Source organism: Macaca mulatta, chromosome 7, assembly GCF_049350105.2.
Source record: "Macaca mulatta isolate MMU2019108-1 chromosome 7, T2T-MMU8v2.0, whole genome shotgun sequence".
NCBI lineage: Eukaryota > Metazoa > Chordata > Mammalia > Primates > Cercopithecidae > Macaca > Macaca mulatta.
This window is the reverse complement of record NC_133412.1, coordinates 174,182,888-174,206,097: the sequence shown is the minus strand read 5'-3', so window position 1 is coordinate 174,206,097 and position 23,210 is coordinate 174,182,888. Positions and strand designations below refer to the sequence as shown.

The window sequence follows — 23,210 nt, the reverse complement described above, 5'->3', positions numbered from 1 at the left end:
TGGTGGATCTGGAGTCCTGGCTCTAGAACATCATGGAGGTCCCTCTTTCTGGACATCTGAGCTTCATCATCAGAGGCTGGAACTGAGTCTTAGCTCTGGGACATCAAAAGTCAGGCGGCTCATTCTGAATGCCCAAGGTTCAACAGAGGCTGAAGCTGTGATCTTGGCTCTGGAACACCAGTGGGTGGCTTGCTCTGGACACCTGAGTTTCATCAAAGGCTGACACTCTGCTCACCACACAGGACTCTCCTGGACTCTCAGCCTGGTCTTGGCTGAGCACAGACTGACTCGTCTAGGTGGGGTGCACTCTGAAGGCCATCTCCTCCTCTTCTCACTGCTGCCTGGGTCATCACTCAGCGCCATCCATGTCACCATCTCCATCAGGGGCTGGGTCAGGTCTCCTTTGTGAAGTCATGGCCATGATCCTCAAGGCAGTTGTTTCTCTCAGCAAAGGAGCCATGCTCAGTCCTGTGCACTTATGGCTGGACTTGCCTGCAGTTCTCTTGAGATACCTCCCTGTGAGGGAGAGGAGGAGGAGAAGCAGGAGGAGGAGGAGGAAGAAGGAGAAGAAAAAGAGAGAGGAGGAGGGGGAAGAGGGAGAAACAAATGAAGGGAAGGAAGGAGGAGGAGAAAAAGAAAGAAGACGGAAAAGAGGAGGGAGAAGGAAAGGAAAAAGGAACGAGGAAAAGAAAGAGGAGAAGAAGGCAGGAAAGGAAGGAGAAGAGGGAGAAAGAGGAGGAGGGAGAAGGAGGAAGGAGAAAAAAGAAGAGGGAGGAGGAGAAAGGAGGAGGAGGAAGAAGAAGAGAAAGTGGAAGAGGAGGAGGAAGAAGAGGAGGGAGGAGGAGAAGGAAGGAAAAGAGGGAGGAAGAGGAGGAAGAAGAGAAGGAGGAGGAGAGGAAGGAGAAGGAGGAGGAGGTGGCAGTGGCGGTGGCGGCCATGGCTGTGATGGTGGTGGTAGTGGTGGTGGCCGTGGTGGCCGTGGTAGCTGTGATGGCCATGGTGGCTGTGGCAGCAAAAGCAGTCGGTCTCTCCTTCCCCACAGGGAGCATGTCCTTATCATCTGCTGCAGCAAAGCCAGGTGTGCAGACTCAGGATCCATCTTGACAGGTCTAGCACCCTTCAGCCCCTTGCCCTCAGTGCCTCCACTCAGCCCAGCCACAGGCTGCTCACAGAAAGCACTCTGCAGGGAGGAAGGCTCACCTCCCCGGCTCAGCCAGCACTCCTGCCGCGGGCAGGGATGGGTCTGAGGCTCTACCTCTGCAGCCCTGCTCAGGAGCCTATACACAGAGCCCTGCTCAGGAGCCATTTTGAGGAATGAGTTTAGCCCCAGCCTGGCTGGGCCATCTTGGCCATCGCTCAACATCAGGTCAAGCATGACGACCACTCAGCCCAGCCCTGGGGAATGTGAGAAGAGGAGGAGGAAGACTCGAAGCCCCAGGGGAGCTTCCTCTCTGGGGCTCCAGGGACTCACACAGTGAGCTCAACTCAGAACCCCTCTCCACCACCAAAACCAGACTTGTCCCACCTCCTCCTGTCCAGTCCCTTCTGGAAAGAAGCCTGGCATCCCACGATCAGGAGAAGGAGGTGACCAGACAGACGTTAGTTCATCCAAGCACGTGTCAACCTCCGGACCTCCAAGAGCCACCCTCCCCTTTGAGAGCCCAGTGGGCAGGGTCGGGTGCTGGCAGCTGTGTGGGGTTCAAGCTGGTTCCCCACCCTCCCACCCATCACACTGCCCAGTGAGACAGGACACCCAACACTCACCCCTCCTTATATTAGTAGCACACCCATCACTGTTTTTGTTAAGACAGGAAACACATTTATTGAGAGCACAGTGGGGTGCGCCAAGCCCGTGCTTTAGAACTGTATCACAGCGCCCCTCACAACAGCCCTGTGAGGTAGGTGAACAAGCCCACTTCCCACATGCAGACACCGAAGGCTCAACAGCTCCCCTAGGCCTCGGGGTTCCTGTGGGGTGGGCAGGGGTCCAGCCCGCGGGTCTGACCCCAGGTCAGCGGCGTCCATCAGTCAGAGGGCGGGTCTCTACTCAAGGGGAGGCCCCGGGTCCAGAGTCTCTGGGTCCAGCCTGTCCCGTGGGAATAGGTGCAGGGCGTCCCCGTGGCTGTGGAGGCTGAGAGAGACACAGTTGCAGATGAAGGCCACCTGCTCCCGGCCTCGCTGGCCGACAAGAGTTCACAGACAGACAGGCAGGCCCCAGGAGGGAGGAGAAGAGAGTGAGTCCGTGCTCAGGGGCTCCTAGCAGCATGGAGGGTGAGGGGAGCACCCAGCCACCAGCTCAGCCCGTCTACCTAGTGCCCCTCAACTTCTGGTGTACCCTGCCGTACCTTGGACTCTGCCCACTTGTAGAAACTTCTGGAAGCATCACTCTGGTCCTGACGCCCACCTACAGCTGGCAACCCCTGATTTCTCTCACCTTGATAACCCAGAACCCAGGAATCTCATCCTTTCTAAATGCTATCCCCAGCTCTTCTGCCCAACCTATCCAGCTTTGGTGTTTTTCTTAAAACTCGGACTCTTCCTCCTCCTGAGGGTTGTAAACATTTCCCCTCTGATCATCTCCCATCTGAACCTGCTGAGTGTCTGTATTTAAAAGCAAACCCTTCCCTCTGCCACTGTCTCCCCAGAGCGGGCTGGTGCTTCCCCCCTTGCCCTCCACTCTGCCCAAGAGTCCCTGGGACCAGCGCAGACAGTTCCAGGAGCACAGGGGCCTCTGCAGCCAGTACCCAGCAGTCCAGGCCCACCAGGAGAGCCGGGGTGAGAGCACCTGTGTGCCAGGTCACAAAGCATTTATTTCACACAAACAATCTCATTGAATCCCACAATAACCGTGCCAGGCAAGTGTGATGCTTTCCAGGTTAAAAACAGCAAACTCGCCCAGGCCACACAGTCAAAAGGGGTTGGGGGGGCCTTGAACCCAGACCTTGAGTCTCACGAGCCAGCCTAAGGCATGCAGCCAGGATTCTCGGGGTCACAGCCATCTCCCGAGCAGACACTGTCATGAATTACCCCGTTTCTAATAGGTGGGAAAATCGAGGCTCAGGGTGGTTCAAGTAACCTACCTGGTACTCATGCACCATTCTTCAGGACTGAGACAGACAAAGGACTCAAGCTCTGGGGTCTGATCCCCCCACCCCTCAACCCCCAGTTTTCTGAATATCTAAGGCTGCATCCCAAACCTGGCAGGTGCCTCACAGGTCAACGCTGATTATCACCAATGGTGGGGACAAAGCCTTCTCAGGTGGGACAGGCCCCTCCCAAGGCACGGGCTTCTGAGGCCTCCAGCCTCAGGGAGGGCATGGGGGGCGGAGGAGCAGGTCATCCCTCCATTTGGAAATTGCCAAATGTATTCTACATTCTCAAAATCACCTGGGCCACAACACCAACACACACATGTTGGTCCAGATGAAGTTTTATCCTAGATCTAAATCTTTCCAAAACACTGTGTTTCCACTGGGGGAAACCCACCAGTGAGTTTGTCCCCAGACTGGCAGGAAGGGCAGTGAGGCTCCAGAACAGGTAGAGACCCTTCCCCAGTTCAGAGTTTCCTCCGAAGAGTCTTTGCCAAGAAACACACCCTTTCCTCTTAAACAAATGCACGTACACTAGCCAACCAGCCCACTCAGCTCTTTCCAGCCATTTAAACCCCGCCCTCCACAGGTGGCGAGCATCTATTAGGTGCCTACTAGTGCAGGAGGCAGGGTGTAAAGGGTCAGGGCAGTGCAGGCCTCAGAGCAGGGGTTCAAGGGCAGCTTCATGGAAATCTCCCTGAGCCTGTCTCCCCACCCGCCCTCAGGAGTCCGGGACCCAGCCCCGCCCAACTCCAAGGGACACTAGGTGCCTAATAGAGCCCCCCCAGCCTTAGGTCACACACAGGCCTGGCCTGAGGGGACCCCAAGCCCCATCCAGGAATAGATACCTAAACACAGACTCAGAATCTCCTACTGTGGAGCCCCTTGGGAGCAATAGGAGGGGCCCCCTCTGCTTCCAGGTTCTCAAGAACAGGGGATGGGCATGGGGCAGACACCAAGGCCACACTGCAAGGGTTCCTCAGCAAAGCCCAGGGGAGGGGAGAATCAGGGGACCCATGTGGGTGCTCCTGGGGACAGGCATGGCAGGGACCAAGGTGTGACTCCCAGACCTCACAGTAAAGCTCAGGCTGAGAAAGAAGAGGCGGGTGGATGAGACCCGGGGCGGCAAGGGGCCCAGGTGCCTGCCCACTGAGGCTGTGAAAGCTGGAGACAAAGAGTAGGGGCAAGGGAGCCTTGCATGGGGTGGGGACCAGGAGTGGGGAGTGGGGAGCAGAAGGAACATCCAGCTCAAACCCCCACCAGCTGGAATGTGGGGATGTGAGAGCCAAATACTGCACCCCCACATGCGAGAGACGAGGGCTGGAAAAGGAATACGGTGGTCTGGTGAAGAGATCCCTGATCAGAAACGACCCCTGCCTGGGATGTCCGGAGACCCCTGCCAGCGCAGCAGCACCTTCTCTAACGCAGCTGAGTCCCCTGGAGGGCACAGCCTCCTTCCTCATCCCTGCACTCCTCTTCCAGGGCACTCCTGGGCACTTGGCAGGGTGGGGACGTACCAGGCTGCATCTGCTGGGCGCTGGCAGGGATGAACCGGACCAGGTAGGAGGCCTTATTTGGTGGACTCAAAAAAGCACAGGTTGTTTGTGCAAGACTGGGAAGTCCCGGCTCTGATACCAGCTGTCCTGAGTCTCAGCAAGCTCATCTAGGAAATGGGCCCACATCCCAGTTAGAGAAGGGAAAGTGTACAAGACCCCCAAGCTTGGTGCCAGACCCAGGGAAGGTGGCAAAGCCTACCTTCTGCACCTTCTACCAGGGAAAGAAAAGGGCCATGAGGAAATTCGGAGCACAGGGTGAAGGGAGGGTTAGTACCCCAAGGATGCCACCCAGAACCCCTTCCTCATCCTCTCCCTAGGCCACCCCCACTCCTCCTCCCTAACAAACGAAACCAGGGGCATACATGAATGTTTGCAGAAGCCCCTCCAAGCAGACAGACCGTCCCCTCATGGCACCGACAGGTACAGCAAACCCCAAAGCACAACGACCCTGTCAGCTACAACCTGCTGGGGAGAGGCAGCAGCCCATGGTGGAACGGGGGGCGGGGTAACCTCTGAGGAAGGAAAAGCCATCACTTATCAATCAAACAAATATTTACTCTGGGCCCACATAGCTACGCACCTGCAGGCTGCTCCACCACTGGTTTGCACATGCCACTGACTGTGGGAAATGCAATCCCAGCGTAAGGTCAGGGCTGACTTTTTATTCACTTAGGACTAGTAAAGCCATCACTCATGCTTTCAAGACAAACCCCACCATATGCCCATTCCCAGGGAAAGCCAGCATCTGCACAGCACTGTTACAGCGCACCCACCCTCGGCCCTCACAACAGCCCTGTGAGGTAGGCTTTCTGGTGACCTATGGCTTAGAGAAAAGGAGATCAAGGGTCAAAGAGGCAGAAGGTTAATTAAGTGGCCCCTGGGTCTGCCAGATCCTAAGGCCCAGGCTCTTTCTAACACAAAACACAGATTCTCATCAGACAGCTCAGGTTCCATCACATGATGCCAAAACAAGGCTCCTGCTCTTCAAACATGGCATACAGACGTCCGTAAGATACAATATGGCAGTTGTTAACAGGTTCATGAAGAGCAAAATAATAATCTCTTAGTAAAGGTTATAAACATCAAGGCTTGTCATTGGTTACAATTTCATTAGCTATCCATTCATTCAACAGAAAAGAAAGGCAAGCGCTACCACTCGCCAGGCACTGTGTTGGGCACCCAGCCTGCCGGCACTTGAGCCCAAAAGTTGTCAGTTATGGGAGGGGTGGAGGAGGGGACAATGCAGTGTCTTTGATGGCTGGTGCCTAATATTTTGGGGAAAAGGACACCACCCAGAGGGGCCTTTTGAAGGCGGACACAAGTAGGTGCTGCCCACAGGCCAGGCACAGAGGCAGGAAGCACACAGCATTCAGAAAGCACAGCCAGGCGTTTCCAGCCTCTCAGAGGTGAGCGTGAACCGTACCCCCGGGGGGTCCAGGGGCATTGCCCAAAGAGTCCCCCAAACCCCTAGCACGAAAGTTCCTGCCAAAATTCCTCCTGTCCCACCATACACCCCTCCATGTTTAGAGAGAAACACTTTCCCACTCAGCCGCCTGAGACAGGCTGCCTCCCTGGCCTTTTATCCTCACTCCCCTGGCACACCCCCGGGGACACGCACACCGCCCTTCCAGAATCACAGTTCAAAATGGCGGTTACATTGCTCCTCACAACAGCCCTGCGAGGTAGGTGCCGCAGTCCTCCCCGGAGGGCAGGCTCAACCCCAGCTCTCACAGTGACTTTAAACCACACAGGTTTGTCCGGCTCCCGGGTCTTGGCTTTGCCTACTCTCCTTCCTCTCCAATGCAATGAGTAACATTCAGAATTCCAGGTGGAAGCCCCAAGACCCATGCCTCACCCCCTACTGAGGCAGCAGGAACTTAGGGAGTTCTCACCTGGTCTGGGACCTGCAGGACAGCTCAGAGCTGTGCCCTTAGTTTGCAAAATGCCACGTGCCTTGGACACCCAGGGTTGCCAATGGAGTGTTCCACGCAGACCCCTGCACGGGAGGTGATTCTTATCACCCACATGAGCAATCATCTCCCCCAATTTTCTCTAAATAGAGCTGGGCATTAACTCCTCTTGAAAGGGGCAGGAATGGCTCCAAGATCACCTCCAGGAAAGGCCAGAGTGTTCTAATGACTTGAAAGCCTGCTCACAGCCAGAAGCAGCCACTCATCTCGGAACCCCTGGCTCTCATTTTGGCCTCTCGAGGATATGGGCTGTGATTTCTGAGCACCCAGGGAACACAGTTGGCTGATTCCTAATCAACCTACTTGTACAGGGGACAAAGTCAGAGGGGCAGGGAAACTTGCAACAGAACTCGAATCTACGAGCCTGAGCAGACTCAGGGATCTCACCTTGTCACCGACACACAAGCACGGCCCCTTTACCAAAATGTTCATTGTTTCCTTTCAAAAGGCAATGTGGCAGTGGGTCCTTGGGAGCCAGCTCTAGTATAGCACTGGCTAATTTTTTTTTAATGTTTATTGGCTGTGAGTGAATGAAGGAATGAAGGAATGAATGGATGAGTTACAACCACTGCCATCTGGTGGAGGAAGCTGAAAGGCTGAATGCAAAGCTCATGGCAGGGACCATGCGCCAGGCAAGGCGAGGCCTGGGCAGGACCTCTCCGCTCATGGGTGGAGGGCTTGGCCCAGGGCTACTCTGGGACCCCGACCCTGGGTCATAGTCGTGGTGTATGACACATGGAAAGCACCATGGGGAAGAAGCCGTGGGTGACAGTGGCAGATGAGATCCAGCTGGGATGTGCTCAGAGCAGTAACCCCGGAGGAGGAGCTACAAGAAAAGGTGTTTGCTTCATAACCACAGCCCATGGTGCTACACAGCCCACCCAAAATGAAAGGGTTGCTTTCAGGAGAAGAAAAAGCCGAAAGCACGGGGTCAAGATAAGTAGGCCGAGTGCATGGATGGGTAGCTGGAGCAATTCATGTTGAAAGTCATCGTCGGCCTCCCAAGCTTGGATACCAAGCTAAACATGTGGGTGAGCGATTCTGACACAGGAAAACAGTGCTCAGTGCTATAGTAGAGGGATGGGTGGGCAGAAGCAGCTCTGCTGAGAGCGGAGGATGCTCTGGAAAGAAGGGCGAGCCCTCCTTGGGTGATGTGCCCTCCCCAAATGGCTGTGACTGACCTGTGAGCCCTGATGCTTTGGGCAGAACATGCCCCTTATTCTGCTCCTTGGAATGTAATTGCCCCAGGTGAAGAAAAACAAAAGGGGATTCTCCCATCAGTCCTGATCCAAAATGTTCCATTCACCAGTTAAACCCCAAAGACTGGGCTGGTGGGAAGGCCACCAACTGATCGTACAGGGTGCTAGGATGTGGTTGTCTGGACCTTGGAGGTTCAGAGAGCTATTCCTGTCCCACAGGGGTTTTATGGAGGGCAAGATCGGAGTTCATGAGCACCCCCAGCAGGTCCAGCCTGCAGTGTCTCCACCTGCCAATGGAAGGTGTCCTTGTCCCCATCACCCACTTCCCAGGGATAAGCAAATCCTAATAAGCAAAGCCCCACATGGGGCTCGCAGTCTAGCAGGGAAAACTGATCTGTAAAGAACCTGAAAGGCCACCTAGGCCAACCCCGCACCATGGGAATCTCCTAAACACTATCTTCCCTGAGGGCTACCTAGCTGGTTCCTTGAATGCCTCCAGTGAGGTAAGGGCTCCCTACATCCCAAGGACACCTGGGACCAGTCTCTTCCGAAAGCCATGACCCAAGGGGCTTGGACAAACAGTTCACAGAAGAGAAAATACAATTTGTTAACAAACATAGGTGAAAGTGTTCGCCCGTCATTAGTAATTAAGGCAATGCAAGTTAAAGTAATGCAAGAGTACTTTAGAACAGACACAAACTAGCCAGATCTTAATTAAATAGTCATACATAGCTGAACATTGTAAAATGCTGTAAGCCTTCTGAAATTAATCAATATCCATACAAAGATCCATAGCCTTTCCTTCAAGGGACTTAACCAAAGGAAATTCATTCATTCATTCATTCACCAATCCATGTATTCACCCATCCTTCCCCCTCTTATCCATCAGCCAAACGCTCACTCACTCGCTCCTTCCTCCATTCTTCCATCCAATCTTCCATCATTTACTTAGAGTCTACGACATGTTGGGCATCAGAGATATAAAGGCCAATTCAATAAGCTCCTTGCCCATAAGGGGCTCACAGTCTAGCAGGGGAAACTGATCTGTAATGAAGCAATGATAATTTCTGGGTGGAAGAACATGATTCTTAAGAATGAAAAAAAGGGTGTTCTAAGCAGTTAGTTGTGGCATTATTCATAATATTTTTAAAAGGTGGTTATATGTAAGAATAACTGAAAGGTTCTGTGAATGACACCATAGCCACTCAACAAGGCACAACACAGCCAGTGAGGTTATGAAGATGAATGGAACAAGGGAAAATGTTGATGACAGAATATTAAACAGAAGGGGCAGGATGCAAAAAAAGAAAAAAAAAAGTGTATGTGGTGAATAATGGCAATTAGGTTTTTTTAAAGAAGGGATGCTCATTAAAAAATGGACACTTTTTTTAAAAAAAAAAATGCCCGTAAGAATGTAAAATGGGTGACATGTCAGAATGTTGAGTGGTGGATGCGTTTCCCACTGCTCTAGGTCAAATGTCATCCATACCATTTACATTAGGACCTGTCTGTCCCAGAGGCCCTGAGGCCAAGCTTCCCAAGGAGGGAGCTGGGAGTCACAGGAGGAGGCCAAGGAGAGTTGTAGCTCCTGGTGTCACCAGGAAAGGATTTGTGTGTGGGGCGCATGCAAACGACAATGTCAAGAGACAGAATTTGTTCTCATTTTTAAAAGTTGAACGAACACATAAAGATAGGCCCTGACCAGACAGGAGCGCTAGGATGGCAGCTCGGACCTTGTGGGTCTGGTTCAGAAAGAACCGGGTGGGGAGCACGTGAAAGACATTTTGTCCCTGGCTTTTGTGCCGTTAGGAACCCTATCCCGGATCTCGGCGTCCCAGAACTAAAGACCCTTTGAATTCCAGATGCAAAACTCTTAAGGGTCAAAGACCCTAAGAGCCCTGACGCCCCCTCATGGTCTCTGCGTTTCCAAAAGGACACAGAGAATTCATGCAACCCCAACCCACCTACCCCCAGAGCTCTTCCCATTGGCTCAGTTCGACCCACTGTGACCCATCAGGACAGCCCCTAAATGTTGGGATAAGGCTCTCCCAGCAGCCAAAGTCACCTGTTCCTTCCAGTTTCTCTTGGTGCATGCAACGGGCCCTCCCTTCCCCACCTTCTGCACACTTTAAGTCTTCCTGAGCTTCTGCTGACTTTTCTTAACAGCTGTACATGAGTTCTTTTGAAAGACCCTCCTGGTCTTCTTCTGCCCTGAGCCCCTCCCGCCCCATCCTCATCCAACAGCGACACTTGGCTTGTCAGGGAGAAGCTTCAGCAGGTGTCCCCAGGGATAATAAGACCTCAGTCCAGCCAAGGCAGAGCCTGCAGCCCCAGATTCTGAAAGAGGAGAAGAGCAGACCCCTGAGGCCCCAGCACCACATCAGGCCCACGAGGCCCAGCTCATGTGGCCCTGACACGTGGTACTGGAGGCTCGGAAGGTGGCTCCTGGCACATGAATTCCATGTCCTCCGCCTTCTAAATGCTGTTGCCATCCACTCGGCCGGAGCTGGAAGCGTGAGAACCACCCCCTTCTTCTTGCTTCCCTCCCGTCTTCATATTCTGTCTATAACCCCATAGCTTTGATTCCTGAGCACCCCACTTTGCCGCCATCAGCTCAGACCTCAAGCATCATGCTAGAGTAACAGCCCTATGCATGCCTGCACCCGCACCCCCCCATCCCACACAGTGTCTACAGAGTCACTCTGAGCATGACGCCACCCCCACCGCTCCAGACCGCCTGGCCCCACCCTACTCCCCTGCCTCCCACGTGCTCCCTGCCATCGTCCTGAGTCCATCCAAGCTGTGCTCCTACTGCTCCAGGCACTTGTTAAGAATCCAGTGTTTTTAAATGTCCCAAATAGGAATTGAGAGGTCACAAGGGAGACTTTGGTCCTTGCTTTTACAGACAAACACATGCACACAACACAGAACTACGCACATTTCCTCCACTACAGAGAAAGGAGACTCAACAGAACCTGGGAGGCCCTGGGGGACGACTTTCAGCATGAGCAACTCTCCAGATTTGCCCCTGCAGTCCCCTGGAGGGTGAGTCAGAGAAGAGACAACCTCAACACAGTGAAACGCGATCCCGCCAAGTTACAAAACACATCGTGAAACAGCTGAGAAGACAGAGAGGCCTTGAATCAGGCTCTAAGGATGGCATGTCAAGGGAGCCAGGGTCCCCAGGCCACTTCTGCAACCCCAGGGGTGCTGAGGTGCACCTGCTGCCCAGGAAACCCTGAGTTGAGAAGCTTGGATGCCCTGCCCCATGGAAGACCAGGCCAGAGGGTGGCCTGGGCACACTGCAGAGAGTTGCAAGAACAAGGTTTCTGGTGGTTTGCCCAGGGCTCCTGGGTCCCGGGGCTTCTGGGTCCCCCCTTCTCAGGTGCCCCTGGCCACCTTCTGGCCTTTTCCTGCACCAACCCCTGGATGTGAGTAGGCGCCACACCCAGGGGGGCACACAGCAGGCGGGGCCCATGCTCCACCCAGGGCCTATTGCTCCCTGACCCTCTGCTGCCCCCTGGCGGGCAAAACCTCCTGCACAGGTGACCCATGCCCAGGGAAGGGCCAAGCTACCCACCAGGCTTCACACCACTTGTTCATGCAACCTTCTGCAGGGCCCAGGGTCCAAGCCCTTCCTGCCTATCCAGGCCATAGATGGGGTACCGTCAACAGGGACACGTAAGGTCAACCCAAGTAGGCAGCTGGTGCCACTCCCAGTTTACAGATGGGGAAACTGAGGAAGAGACAGATGCAGTGAAATGTCCCACACAGCCAAGATAGGGCAACAGCACCCCAAGACCAGGGTCTTCCTGAGCCAGGGCAAGTGCGTGTGACAAGCACATGACATGCCAACAGCCACCCTCCCTGGGGACCACTTCATTCCACTGTCTAGAACACAGAGCTGGAAAGAATGTTCCTTCCTCTCTTCCCTTTTTCCCTCCTTCCTTTCTTCCTACCTTCCTACCACCCTTTCTTCCAATCATTCATTCATTCATTTAGACCTGAGTCCTTTGATTATGGACATCAGTAACATAGCTTGAAATTAATCAGAACCTTTGGCCTAAAGGCCTCCATTCACAAGTCCTATTTATTGACTGTTGTTTTATTCTTTATTCATTGCTTCCCAAATTGTATCTTTCTTTCTTTCTCTCACCTTCCTTATATTTCTCTGGTTCTTTCTTCTTCTTCTCTTTTTTTTAAATCTGAGAGTCTTGCTCTGTAGCCCAGGCTGGAGTGCAGTGGTGCAATCTTGGCTCACCACAACCTCCACCTCCCGGGTTCCCGGGTTCAAGCAATTCTCCTCCCTCAGCCTCCCGAGTAGCTGGGATTACAGGCGCGTGCCACCACGCCTGTAATTTTTGTATTTTTTTAGTAGAGACGGAATTTCACCACGTTGACCAGGCTGATCTTAAACTGGCTGGTCTCAAACTCCTGACCTCATGATCCACCCACCTCGGCCTCCCAGAGTGCTGGGATTACAGGCATGAGCCACCATTCCCAGCCATCCTCTGGTTCTTATAAAGTCAGGAGCACAGAATCAAATGAATCAGGGCTCCTGGTCATCATCTTCACGCTGGTCTCTGAAGCACTACTGCTCCTTCATTAAGCACCATTCACTCTGTCATCCACTCACTCATTTGTCCGTCTTTCTTATTTTGGGTATTTGTTTTCCTTATTAATTGTGTTAATTAAAACCCCACGGGCAAAACAAACATCTTTGGCCCATGTATTTATTTGCAATCTTTCTTCCCCGCATTTAGTCACCTTTTATGTTTAAGTATTTATTCTTTTATTTATGAACCTCAATTGCATCTATTTTATTACAGTGGCAGAAGATACAGCCTTGTTTTGGAGCCAGGTATGTCTCTCTATTTTTCATTTATTCTTTGAAAGGTGTAATGTATTTATCTATTTAAGGAGTACGTATGTAAACTAATTATAATCCCTGTTCAGACAACCTCCCTTAACTATCCATTTATCACTTTGGTTGTTTGTTTATTACCTTTCCTTTTTCCTTTTTCACTTCTTTTTATATTTTCTCCAGTTTCCCTCCCCCGGGAACCTGGGCCTGGATTATCTCATCCATCTTCAGGATTACCGACAGCCTTATGACTAATCCTAACAGATCCTGCTCTTACAGATACACCCACATATTCGTTCTCTTTTTTATTGGTTTTTCTTTATTTTCCCTTTCGCTTTCATTTAGTTTCATTTTTGCCTTTCCTTATCTCTATCTTTGACTCCCTGACACTTCTCTTCTTGCCTCTTTTCACGCTTATGGACCCCAGGTGCCCAGAGTGAGATGAATGAGAATCCCATGGGCAGCTCCTTCCTGGCTGTGCCAGGCATTTCCATTTCTAATTCAGTCGTTCATGTGTCCATTCATTCTTTCTGTCATTCTTTCATTTCAATATTTGTTCTTTTATTTATGGACCTCAGGTGCACAGAATTGGATTAACCATAATCTGCGGTTCCCGGAGCCTTCTGCGCACCGGTCCGCGTGGGGCTGTCTTTTGTTCGTTAATTCCTCTCCCTGAGGATTTGGTGCAGGATTTATTTAACTATCTTAGGAACCCAGTTTTGAATTAGTCATAATTCTTGCTGCCTTCTCTCCTGTTTTTGTCCTTGCACGGTCCACTCTCCCACATATTTATGTCTTTATTTATTCATTCAATATGTTTGTATTGCTTATACACATCCTGTCATACGTTTCCATATTCTCTCCTCTCTTGGTTTCTCTTTTCATTCTTTTGGGCCTTGAGTGCAAAGGATAGGGAAAATCATCCATTCTCATTCATTCAGACAGTCACTCCTCTATTCAGGTATTTGTGCTTTTATTGATTAACCTCAATGTTTACTATTTATTATATTTAATGGATTATTATATTTATATATTATATTATATTTAATGTCTCATTATATTTCAGTGCTTGTCCAGGAAGTGCCTTTTCGTTCATATGCCTACTTCAGTTTTTTCTTTTCTTACATCTCTCCTTCTCTCATTCTTCCAATTTTTCCATTCCCTGCTCCTTTTCTTGCGTTCCTATGGAATGCATGCATCTATTCTTTCATTCAGTCTTTCACTTGTGGTAATTTTTAAAACAAACTTCAGAGCCACAGATCTGAATTAATGTGGATGGCTTGTGCTAAACCAGCCCCCTTTGATCAACTTGTTCCATCTACTTATTTATTATCTCTTTCACTTCCTTTTATTCCATTTTCATTTTTTCCCATCCTATTGTTTCTTTCCACCACTCCCTCTTTCATTCTGTCATTCTTTTGGAGAGCTGCACCCAGGATCAATGACCCCCACCCTTGTCTACAATGCCCTCCTCATCGGTCAATGCGAATCTTTTCTGTCATTCATTCATTCATGCATTCGCCATGCATCCATTCAGTCTTTCTTTCTATGTAAATACTTATTTTTACACTTCTAGACGGCAGGTGCATCTAACTGGATACATCATAATCTGCAACTAATGGGCCCTCTCTCTGTGGCCCCACTCCTCCCTCCCATGTGTATGCTTTGAGCCGTTCCTTAGCTGAGTAGGTGGCAGACTATACCAGCAGCAACAATGCCAATTAAGTGGCCTGCTTGGTTCACACTGCCTTTCATTCCTGTTCTAGCATGGCTCTGTCTTAAATCTGCATGCATGTATTTATTTCTTAATATGTTACCTCTCTCTTCCTTTCTCCCTTTTCACATTTCTTCCCGTTTTTTATTGTGTCTCTCTCTCTCACTCTCTCACTCGTTCTCTCTTGCACTCTGTCTTCAGAGCTCAGTGCCATGGAGTGGCTGTACACATCATAAAGCCACCCGCAAACGCCCATCCTTGGCCGTGCGGTTCCATGTCTCACTCATTCCTTCCTTCCTGCATTCATAGCATCCTTCTTTCCTGCTTTCTCTCTTTCTGTTTGACATTTATTCCTCTATTAGTAGAATCAGGTGCCCTTATGACAAGTCCTAGCCTAACTCTTCTCGTGGATTTACCCATTTATCCGTTTGGCTGTTATTTCTTTTTACTGTTCCTTTCTCTCTTCTGTCACAGCTTTCCATACCTCCTGTCCTTCATTCTCATGCAGCTGGGGTGCCCAGGGGGGACCCCAACACCCTCATCAGGAGGACGCATGGGGCCACGTCTTCTCATTCGCCTCATCCTTGTCTGTTTAGATACTCACTGACTTGTTCACTTAGATGTTTATTATTTAATGGATAGCCTGTGGTTTTCTAGAAGTGGACTAGCCATAGCCCTTAATTGTGATGATCTTTTGCCACTACCTATCACACTGCCTTCTTTTACATCTTTATGTATCACCCATTAATGTATTTCTGTACTTAACATTTGTTACATTTTTTCCTATTTCTTTATTTATCAACACTATCTTTCTCATATCCTTTCATCTAACAGACCTCAGTGCCCAGGACTGGATGACTCAAAACCCCTCATGACACCGTGTGGCCTGGCACTTGCATTCTCACTGCTCATTCGTTCATCCACACATGCAATATAGACTTTTTGGCTTTTTTCTTTCTTTTGTCATTGATTTATTTCTGTGCAGACTTCAAGTGCTCAGGCTTAGATAACTTTTGGTAAAAGTACACTCTCATATTTCGCCCACTGGGTCCTCTTTCTTTCTTTGCTATTCTTTGAACTCTTTCTCTGTGGTTTATTTTTCTACGCCAGGAGCATATACTATTTGTATTAGTCCTAATGTTTAGCTTACAATAGCCTGACATGGTCCTCCTTATAGAGTTACTCATCCTCTAGTTTTGTTTTGGTTTTTTTTTTTTTTAACTTTCTATCTTTTATTTGTTGTTTTGGTTTTTTTAAAAAATCCTTCCCTTCTCCCTTTTGATCACTTGTTCCCTAACTTGCATCCTTTCATTTTGACAGGCCTCCAAATCTATGTCTCATTCTGCACTTCACTACTCAAGCATCCATTCTTTCCTTTATTTAGGTTCTTTTTCATTGTCAAATGTCAGAGGCATATATTTGAATTATACATATCCCTTAGTCCGTAATCACCTGATATTGCTTTGTGTGTTGCCCTACCACTTAGTGATTCAACGGGTTTTTCTATTTATATATTGATTGCCCAGGCATCAAAGTGGATGAACCATGGTCTTGGGTACACACACTCTCCTCCTGGCTTGCTTACTTCTTTACCTATTTACTTGTTTATCCATTCCCTCTTCTTCACTCATTCATTCATCCAGTCATTTACTATGTAATGCAATAGATACCAGTGAAACAACCTCTCGACAACAACAACAAAATCCAGAACATTCACAGTCTCTTTGGTATTCCTGCTTCTTCTCACTGAGTCACCCACCAAGGTACACACAGCCCACAGTCCGGAAACACACACGAATGGCGGATGCAGAGCAGAGACACAGTGAATGTTAAGTTTACTCCCAGATCCTTCTGGGGCTCACGTCCTAGACATACTGGGGGCAGATCTGAGATGAGGGCCCACATTCCCCAGGCCCCCTGGGCAGGGCAAGCACCCCCCGTTCTGCCCCTCTGGACCATGGTGAATGACCATCCCCATGAGAAACCTGTTTCAAGACCCCAGAATACATAGAGACACACACATGGTACATAGTCTCCTGGTGGGAAACGACGGACATGGAGTTCATTTTTAAATAGGTGGCTTTGTCTGTGGCAATATAAAAATATTTTGGCCTTTCAAGGCAAATACAAAAGAAACTACCCATTACCATGGCTGAGTGTCTCAGTCCCAAACAATAAAGAACTTGAAGAGGTTTAGCCGGAAACTTTGAAGACAGAAAATCTGCCCATTATGTTTTCCAGACATTTCGAGGGGGTGAGCGGAGGTCATTGGAGCTCGAAGCCCATTTGGAAGGCTGGTCCCTCGGCCTGCGTTTTCTCCTTGGCCCTTTGAAGGCCCCTCAGCTCACAGGGCACTTCCATCCTAGTCTGCCCTGCGGCACAAGAGCCAAAGGGAGACTCAATAATGAAAGAGCCATTCATTTAGAAGAGTGAAAAAGAAGAAATTCTTTTGGGGTCCGACATTTGAAGCCGCCTATAGAATTCCTTTGCCACAGAGACAACACAAGGAGGCTGGGGGTTCCTGTCTTAGGAAACAGGAGCCCCCAGGTCTGCACTTGGCTTGACTCGATGGGCACCCACCTCCCCGTGCACAGACCCCCTGGCCAGCGCCCACCAGCCCCTCCACGCGGTCCGCCTAGCAGTGTGCTCCAGAAGGCAGGCCCCACCCTCAGCAGCAAGGCCACGTGTGTGTGCTCTTTACGCTCCAGCCACTTACGATTTCGAGCTGGAGGGGGGGCTGGGGTCCCACGTCCGAGGTCCGTTCCCACGGAGGAATCCAGGTGATGGCTTCGGCTGTAAGGAGAAGGCATTAGGTCACAGAGTGGAACCTCACTCAGGCTGGCGAGGAGGAAGAGGGTGGATAAGGATAACAGCTCGGGGTGGGGGGGGCAGGGGTGGCCTGGAGCAAGGACTCCCCAACCTCCAGCAAGTGTGGAATTGGAGAGGCCATGCATTTCTCTCCTCACTCCCCTTGCCCACCAGCTGCCTATGGAGCAGAAGGGGCAGGAGTGGAAATATGGAACAGACTTGGGTTGGTGCCATCCATGGACCTAAGTTGTGCTCTGTGGGACCCAAAGGCTTAGGGCACTGCATAGATGAGAAAGGGGAGTGACCCAGGCCCTGAAGACAGGGCATGAACCTGTGCTCTGGAAGAAGCAAGGTGCCCAGGTTGGTTAGCAGGATGGCAGGCCCTGGAGGAGTCCAGAGAAGCGGGGTATAGCCGGGAGGGCAACCCACAGAGGGCTGCAGGGCTATTAACGGGCAGGGTTTCCCAAAATCATGGCACACACGTCATACGCTTGGACAGACAACTCCACTGCGGCAATTTTGTTCACATTGCAGTAGGTACTGGGAAACACCATGGCCAGGCACATTGAGTCTTCAGTGTCAAGATTTGCCTTACGTTTTAACTTGTTTTTTTTGTTTGTGTTTTCTTTTTTAATCGGGCAGCAGGCTGGGCCAAGCGTGGTTCAGAATACTCCCAAACTTTTTTCTATTTTTTTTTTTTTTTTGAGACAGAGTCTCGCTTAGGCTGGAGTACAGTGGCGCGATCTCGGCTCACTGCAAGCTCCGCCTCCCGGGTTCACGCCATTCTCCTGCCTCAGCCTCCCTAGAAGCTGGGACTACAGGCGCCCGCCGCCTCGCCTGGCTAATTTTTTGCATTTTTAGTAGAGACGGGGTTTCACCATGTTAGCCAGGATGGTCTCGATCTCCTGACCTCGTGATCCGCCCGCCTCGGCCTCCCAAAGTGCTGGGATTACAGGCGTGAGCCACCGCGCCCGGCCACTCCCAAACTTTTAAGCTTCAAGAAAAGCTGACTTCAGCAATGTCAGACACGTATCATGACACATTTGTCCAGACCCACAGGATGTGCGCCAGAGTGAGCCCTAATGATGCGAACCAAGGCCTTTAGTTAATCATGTATCAGAGTTGTTCCATCGATTGGAACAAACAGACCGCACCACACGGAGGCAACGCGTGAGTGAGAGGCAAGATGGTGGGGACAGGGTCTGCGAATTCTCTGTACTTTTCCACCAATGTTTCTGTAAACTGAAAACTACACAGAAAAAAAAAAAGTTTATTCATTTAAAAAATGTGTTGAATGAATAGCTTTTAAAATCTGTTCACAGAGTCTACTTAAGGTGAGGAGGTGTCATAGAAAGGTAGCCTGAGATGGCTGAGATCCCACCAGCACGGCAAGCTGGGTGATGGGGCAGCCAGGGGTTGAGCCAGGAGGAGGACAGGGCCAAGGTCTGTTTGAAAACACCCTCTATAGGGACTGTTTCCTGGGTTAGGCACAGGTGGAGATAGGAAGCCACGGGGAGACCATGGGACGCCACCACAAAGCCACCCAGGAAACAGAAAGGCCATGAGAGGGATGTGGGGAAACTGGGGAAGGCAGAAACCACAGACCACAGGTCCTGGCCCCAGGGGGGTGGCTCATGCCTGTCATCCCAGCGCTTTGGGAGGCCAAGGTGGGTGCATCACCTGAAGTCAGGAGTTCGAGATCAGCTTGACCAACATGGTGAAACCCCATCTCTACTAAAAACTAGCTGGGCGTGGTGGTGCGTGCCTGTAGTCTCAGCTACTCGGGAGGCTGAGACAGGAGAATCGCTTGAACGCAGGAGGCGCAGGTTACAGTGAGGCAAGATTGCGCCACTACCCTCTAGCCTAGATGACAGAGCACGACTCTGTCTCAAAACAAACAAACAAACAAATAAACGGTTTCGGGAGATACCTGACCCCAGCTGCCTGCCCCACTGCAGGTCTTTAGGGACTCCCAAGACCACCTGTCCCCAGGCCTCTCAGGGATCTTTCCAACCCACCCCTGCCATCTGGGCCACCCCTGCTGCCTCTGCCTCTCTATTCCCAGTCAGTCATGTCTCCAGCCAGGATGTCCAAGACCCAGCCAGGGCAATGGGGACACTTCTTGCCTCCAAATCCTCCTAAACTCTACTCCCCTGGCCTTGCCCTTCATAAACCCTGTTTTGCCATAACTGGTTAATTTGATAACCAAGAAACAAGAAGTCTTAAAATAAGTGTTAGGGAAGCAGTGATCAGTGCATGGGTGACTGAGGGGCAGGCTTCGGTTACCTAAAGGCTGCCAGACCACCCATTATCTACTGACCACCACTCGAGACCGTTTCCCACCCTCCCTCTGAGACTGCGCGTGGCTGGGGTGGCCTCTCACCATCACCACGTCTTAAGGTGGCAACGAGACTCAGGCCAAGAACACACAGCGAGACCAAAGGCACTGCCATTTCCCGCAGGAATCAGAGCCCAGGGCTTTGTTTTGCTGTTTTTGCTTTGTTCTTTTTTGTGTTTTTAATAGGAGCGGGGAAATCAGAAGCAGGAAGGAGCATCTGGGTTTTTTCCAGCTTCTGCTCCAGGGACCCCATGAACCCTCAGAGTCCCTGACTGTCCTTAATTAACTCTGTGTGCAGACCCCGGGCTTCTCTGCTACAGTGAAGTCCCGACAAATTCGTGCCTTGGTTTAAAAGCTGCGTGTGCCAGCTCTGGGCTTGCCGTGATGTGTTAATAACGCAGTGCTGGGCTAGAATCTTAACAAATGTCAGAAAAGCTGCAGAGATGAGTCACTGTCTGGAACCAAAGAAAAACACGAGGCCTCCTTATAGAGTCCAGAGGAGTAATTGCCACAAGCATTTGATCAAAGACCTCATAAGTGCGTGCAGTGAGCTCATGACCCACGCAGAAAGCGCTGGTGAACACTCCAAAACCATCCTCCACAGCTTAACGGGATTAGAAAACTCCAGTTCTGCATCTTAGGATTTTAAAAGTTACTCTTTTCTGAAGGCAAACAGCACCTAATTGATCTGGCATGTCTTTGTTATAAATAACTTATGGCTGTTTCAAACAGAAAAAGACCTAAAAGGATGATTTTTATTAAAATGTTGATCTCAAGAAATAGAGCCTGTCGTTAACAAATAATCAGTCTTGCCTCAGATCTCATAATTCCTACCTGTTGAGTAAATACCACCCCCTTACAACTTCCCCGGACAAATGCAAGCTCTTCGCAGAGCTAATTTCCTGTACCTTTGTGAGGCTGGGGCCCCGGACATTACGGACCCATTTATAAAAACAGGAGAGGTAATTGGGACATCTTTTGAAATCGTGTCCCCTCTCTCTCTTGCAGGCCCCCATCAGCCCTCTAATTTTACTTGGTCAGGTTACAGAGGATGTTTACATATGCCTCTTCCTGGAATTTCACCTCTTTGCTTCAGGAGTGGGCAATTAGAGAGAATTAGGGCCTCTTTGGTGCCTGTTTACCGTTAATGGCTGGAGTGGCGGAGGCAGCCTTGGGAAAGCAGTCTGCCCGTCTAATTGAAGCTGGCAATTTTTCGATTCCTCATTTCAGCTCGCAGGTATTGTAGCAACCAAGGTCACAAAACAAAAGCTGCAGCCCACCATGGTAATAACCAGGTGCAGGCCCGACCCGAGGTTTTGTGAGCTGTTCATTACCACACACTGCAGCACAAAGAGTAGCTGGAAATGTTTGCAAAGCTGAGTCTAAGATGGGCAGCCAGTGCAGGCGGGTGATGATCACTTTTCCAGAAGTTGTCATCCTGTTGGCTTTTTCAGGAAGTTCTCAGCTGACTGGGCCATAGTGCCAACAGAGGCGTTGGCGAGGGTCTCAGGACCCAAAAGGCACAAGGTGAGCCACGGGGGTGGCGGGAACGAACATCTCCTGCTTCTGAAGCCCCAAGTCCAGTCTCATTACACAAGAGTCACTCTACAGACCAAAAAGGTGTTCCAGACCAGCCCAGTAGCCTTCCTGTTTGGAATAATACCCCATAAAACAGGATCCCTGCGCCCCAGCTCATGCGGCAGCCCCTGGGAACCTTCTTCAGGCTCTGACTCACACTAATGACCGGTGACTGTGACCCCCTGACCACACAGGTCACGCAGGAGCTGGCAACTGGCAGGAGTTTCACCTCCAGGGCCTGCTGCCAGCTCACTGTGCAACCTTGGGCAAGGCTCTGGGCCTCTGGGATCTCTGGTTTCCCCATCTCTAAAGCAGAGGGGGCAGTAGACCAGTGACCCCCAAAGTCCCAACAACTCCAAAGACCCAGCAAACAAACCACAAATGACCTCCAGGGAGGCCCGAAGAAACCCCGAGACTGCAGGAGCGCCAAGGCCACTTGGACGACCACGGGTCTGTACTCGCCCATTTTGTAGATGGGAAAACTGAGGCCTAGGGGACTGGAGACAGAGGCCAAGGTCACACCCACAGTCAGGGCTGAGCACAGGCTGTAACCAGGTGTCTGGAAGACTGCTCCCGAGTTGCGGGAGAGAGCTGAGAACTCTCTCCTCTGTCCACCTGGCAAGTCCCGAGTAGCGACAGTGTGACCAGCCAGGAGGTGAGTGGAGACCCACTCTGGTGAAACAGGGGCCTTGCTTTCCAGCACTGACCTCCCAGGCTCCTTCTGACTTGGAGAATATGGAGAACTGACAGGCTAGTACCCAGTTTAACAAATGAGGCTCGGAAGCCAGCAGCAGCAAAGTCAGTGACCAGCCAAGACCGAGACCGGGCCCCACTCCTGTCATGGCAGGGACTTTGCCCCTGGTGCCTTCGGAGTGGCCTCACCCTTACGGCAGTCTGGGGCAGTGGTGGTGCAAACAGTTTCGCTCTAACCCAAAGGGTCCCCTCTCTCGCAGCTGCCCACCAACCCTGCGGGCCGTGATGACCCCCTCCTCTCCTCCCTAACCATGAAACAGCAGCCCTGTGGATTTCTGAGCCCCCTACCCCCAACTTCCTGAGTACAGAATCATTCTGTGTCCACTCCCAGGAGGGTCCAGAGTAAGGGCTGGAGTGGCAGAAGGAACAGCCCAGCTGTGAGCGAGGAGGCTGGAGCAGACACGCGGTCAACCTTTGGCCCCCAACTGTCCTCCTTCCCCAACTTTCCATCCCGGACCTCTCTCCCCGCAGCCCCATTCTGTCTCTTTGGCTATATGTCGGGCATCAGGCCCCAGTTGATCAAATTTTTGTTTACAGGCACAACCACTCTGATTCCCCTTTGCTAAGAAACTTTCAAAAGCAATCCCTAGAATCTGAGAGCGTGAGCATCCCAGGGTCGCGCGAACCCGGTGGCTGGTTAAGTGCATCATTGTGCAGCCTTGGAGCTCCTGACACACACACAAGGGCAAGGGGCCCCACGCAAGCCCTGGGAGGGAACACACACACACTCCGTTTCAGGGGAAGGTAATTGACGTTTTCTTCTTTTCATCTGAAGAAAAGGCACCTTCCATTGAAAAGGCGCATTCACAGGACCTGGGAAAACTCATCTACGCTCAGCCCTCCCAAGGATCCCCAGGTGGCTGTTCCCCATGGGGGGCTCCCCCACATTCCTCTCGGCCCGAGCCTTTGTTTCCATCTGAAACGGCCCTGGGAGCTCCCAGGCTAAGAGTCTCCTCCTTAAGCCCCTGCCAAAGACCCTATTCACTGCTCAGAGTAGAGGCAAGCCGAAGGTGGTGGGCAGCCTTCCTTTCTCTCAGGGCAGGGGACTTAAGAACTCTCCATCTGGATTTATTTTTAAGCTCAAAGAAATTGGAGAGCAATTAAGAAAGTCATGGCTACACCCTCCACCACCATCCTCTCCCTTAATGAACTCTCTCACACACAGTCCCTCATGTCGGGAGGCCCACGGTGGCCCCAGCAACCCAGCACCTGCTCTGTACATGGGCCGCCCACGATCGCCAGGGGCTCGGGGGTGACAGGAGCTGAGAGGACAGACAGAGATATGTCCCAAGTCCTCATCACAGTTTGTCCTGAGTAAAGTGACCACAGTTTTCCACGGTG

At 51.2% G+C, this 23,210-nt stretch overlaps 1 non-coding gene and 2 pseudogenes across 3 annotated transcripts in view; all 3 read right to left on the bottom strand.

Annotated features, from left to right (window-relative positions):
• Positions 1-1,796: 1,796 nt before the first annotated feature.
• LOC707695 (uncharacterized) overlaps positions 1,797-23,210 on the bottom strand; it is a 35,516-nt pseudogene continuing 14,102 nt past the window's right edge. Inside the window, exons 5-6 of the transcript XR_013396540.1 lie at positions 17,109-17,185; positions 1,797-2,131 (exon numbers count right to left, since the gene is read on the bottom strand). The product of XR_013396540.1 is annotated as an uncharacterized LOC707695 (transcript). The remainder of the gene's footprint in view (positions 2,132-17,108; positions 17,186-23,210) is intronic.
• On the bottom strand, positions 2,138-15,252 carry LOC144330395 (uncharacterized; annotated as a pseudogene). Its single transcript, XR_013396539.1, has one exon. The product of XR_013396539.1 is annotated as an uncharacterized LOC144330395 (transcript).
• Positions 10,164-10,261, bottom strand: MIR770 (microRNA mir-770). Its single transcript, NR_032689.1, has one exon. It is a non-coding gene; the product is annotated as a microRNA mir-770 (primary transcript).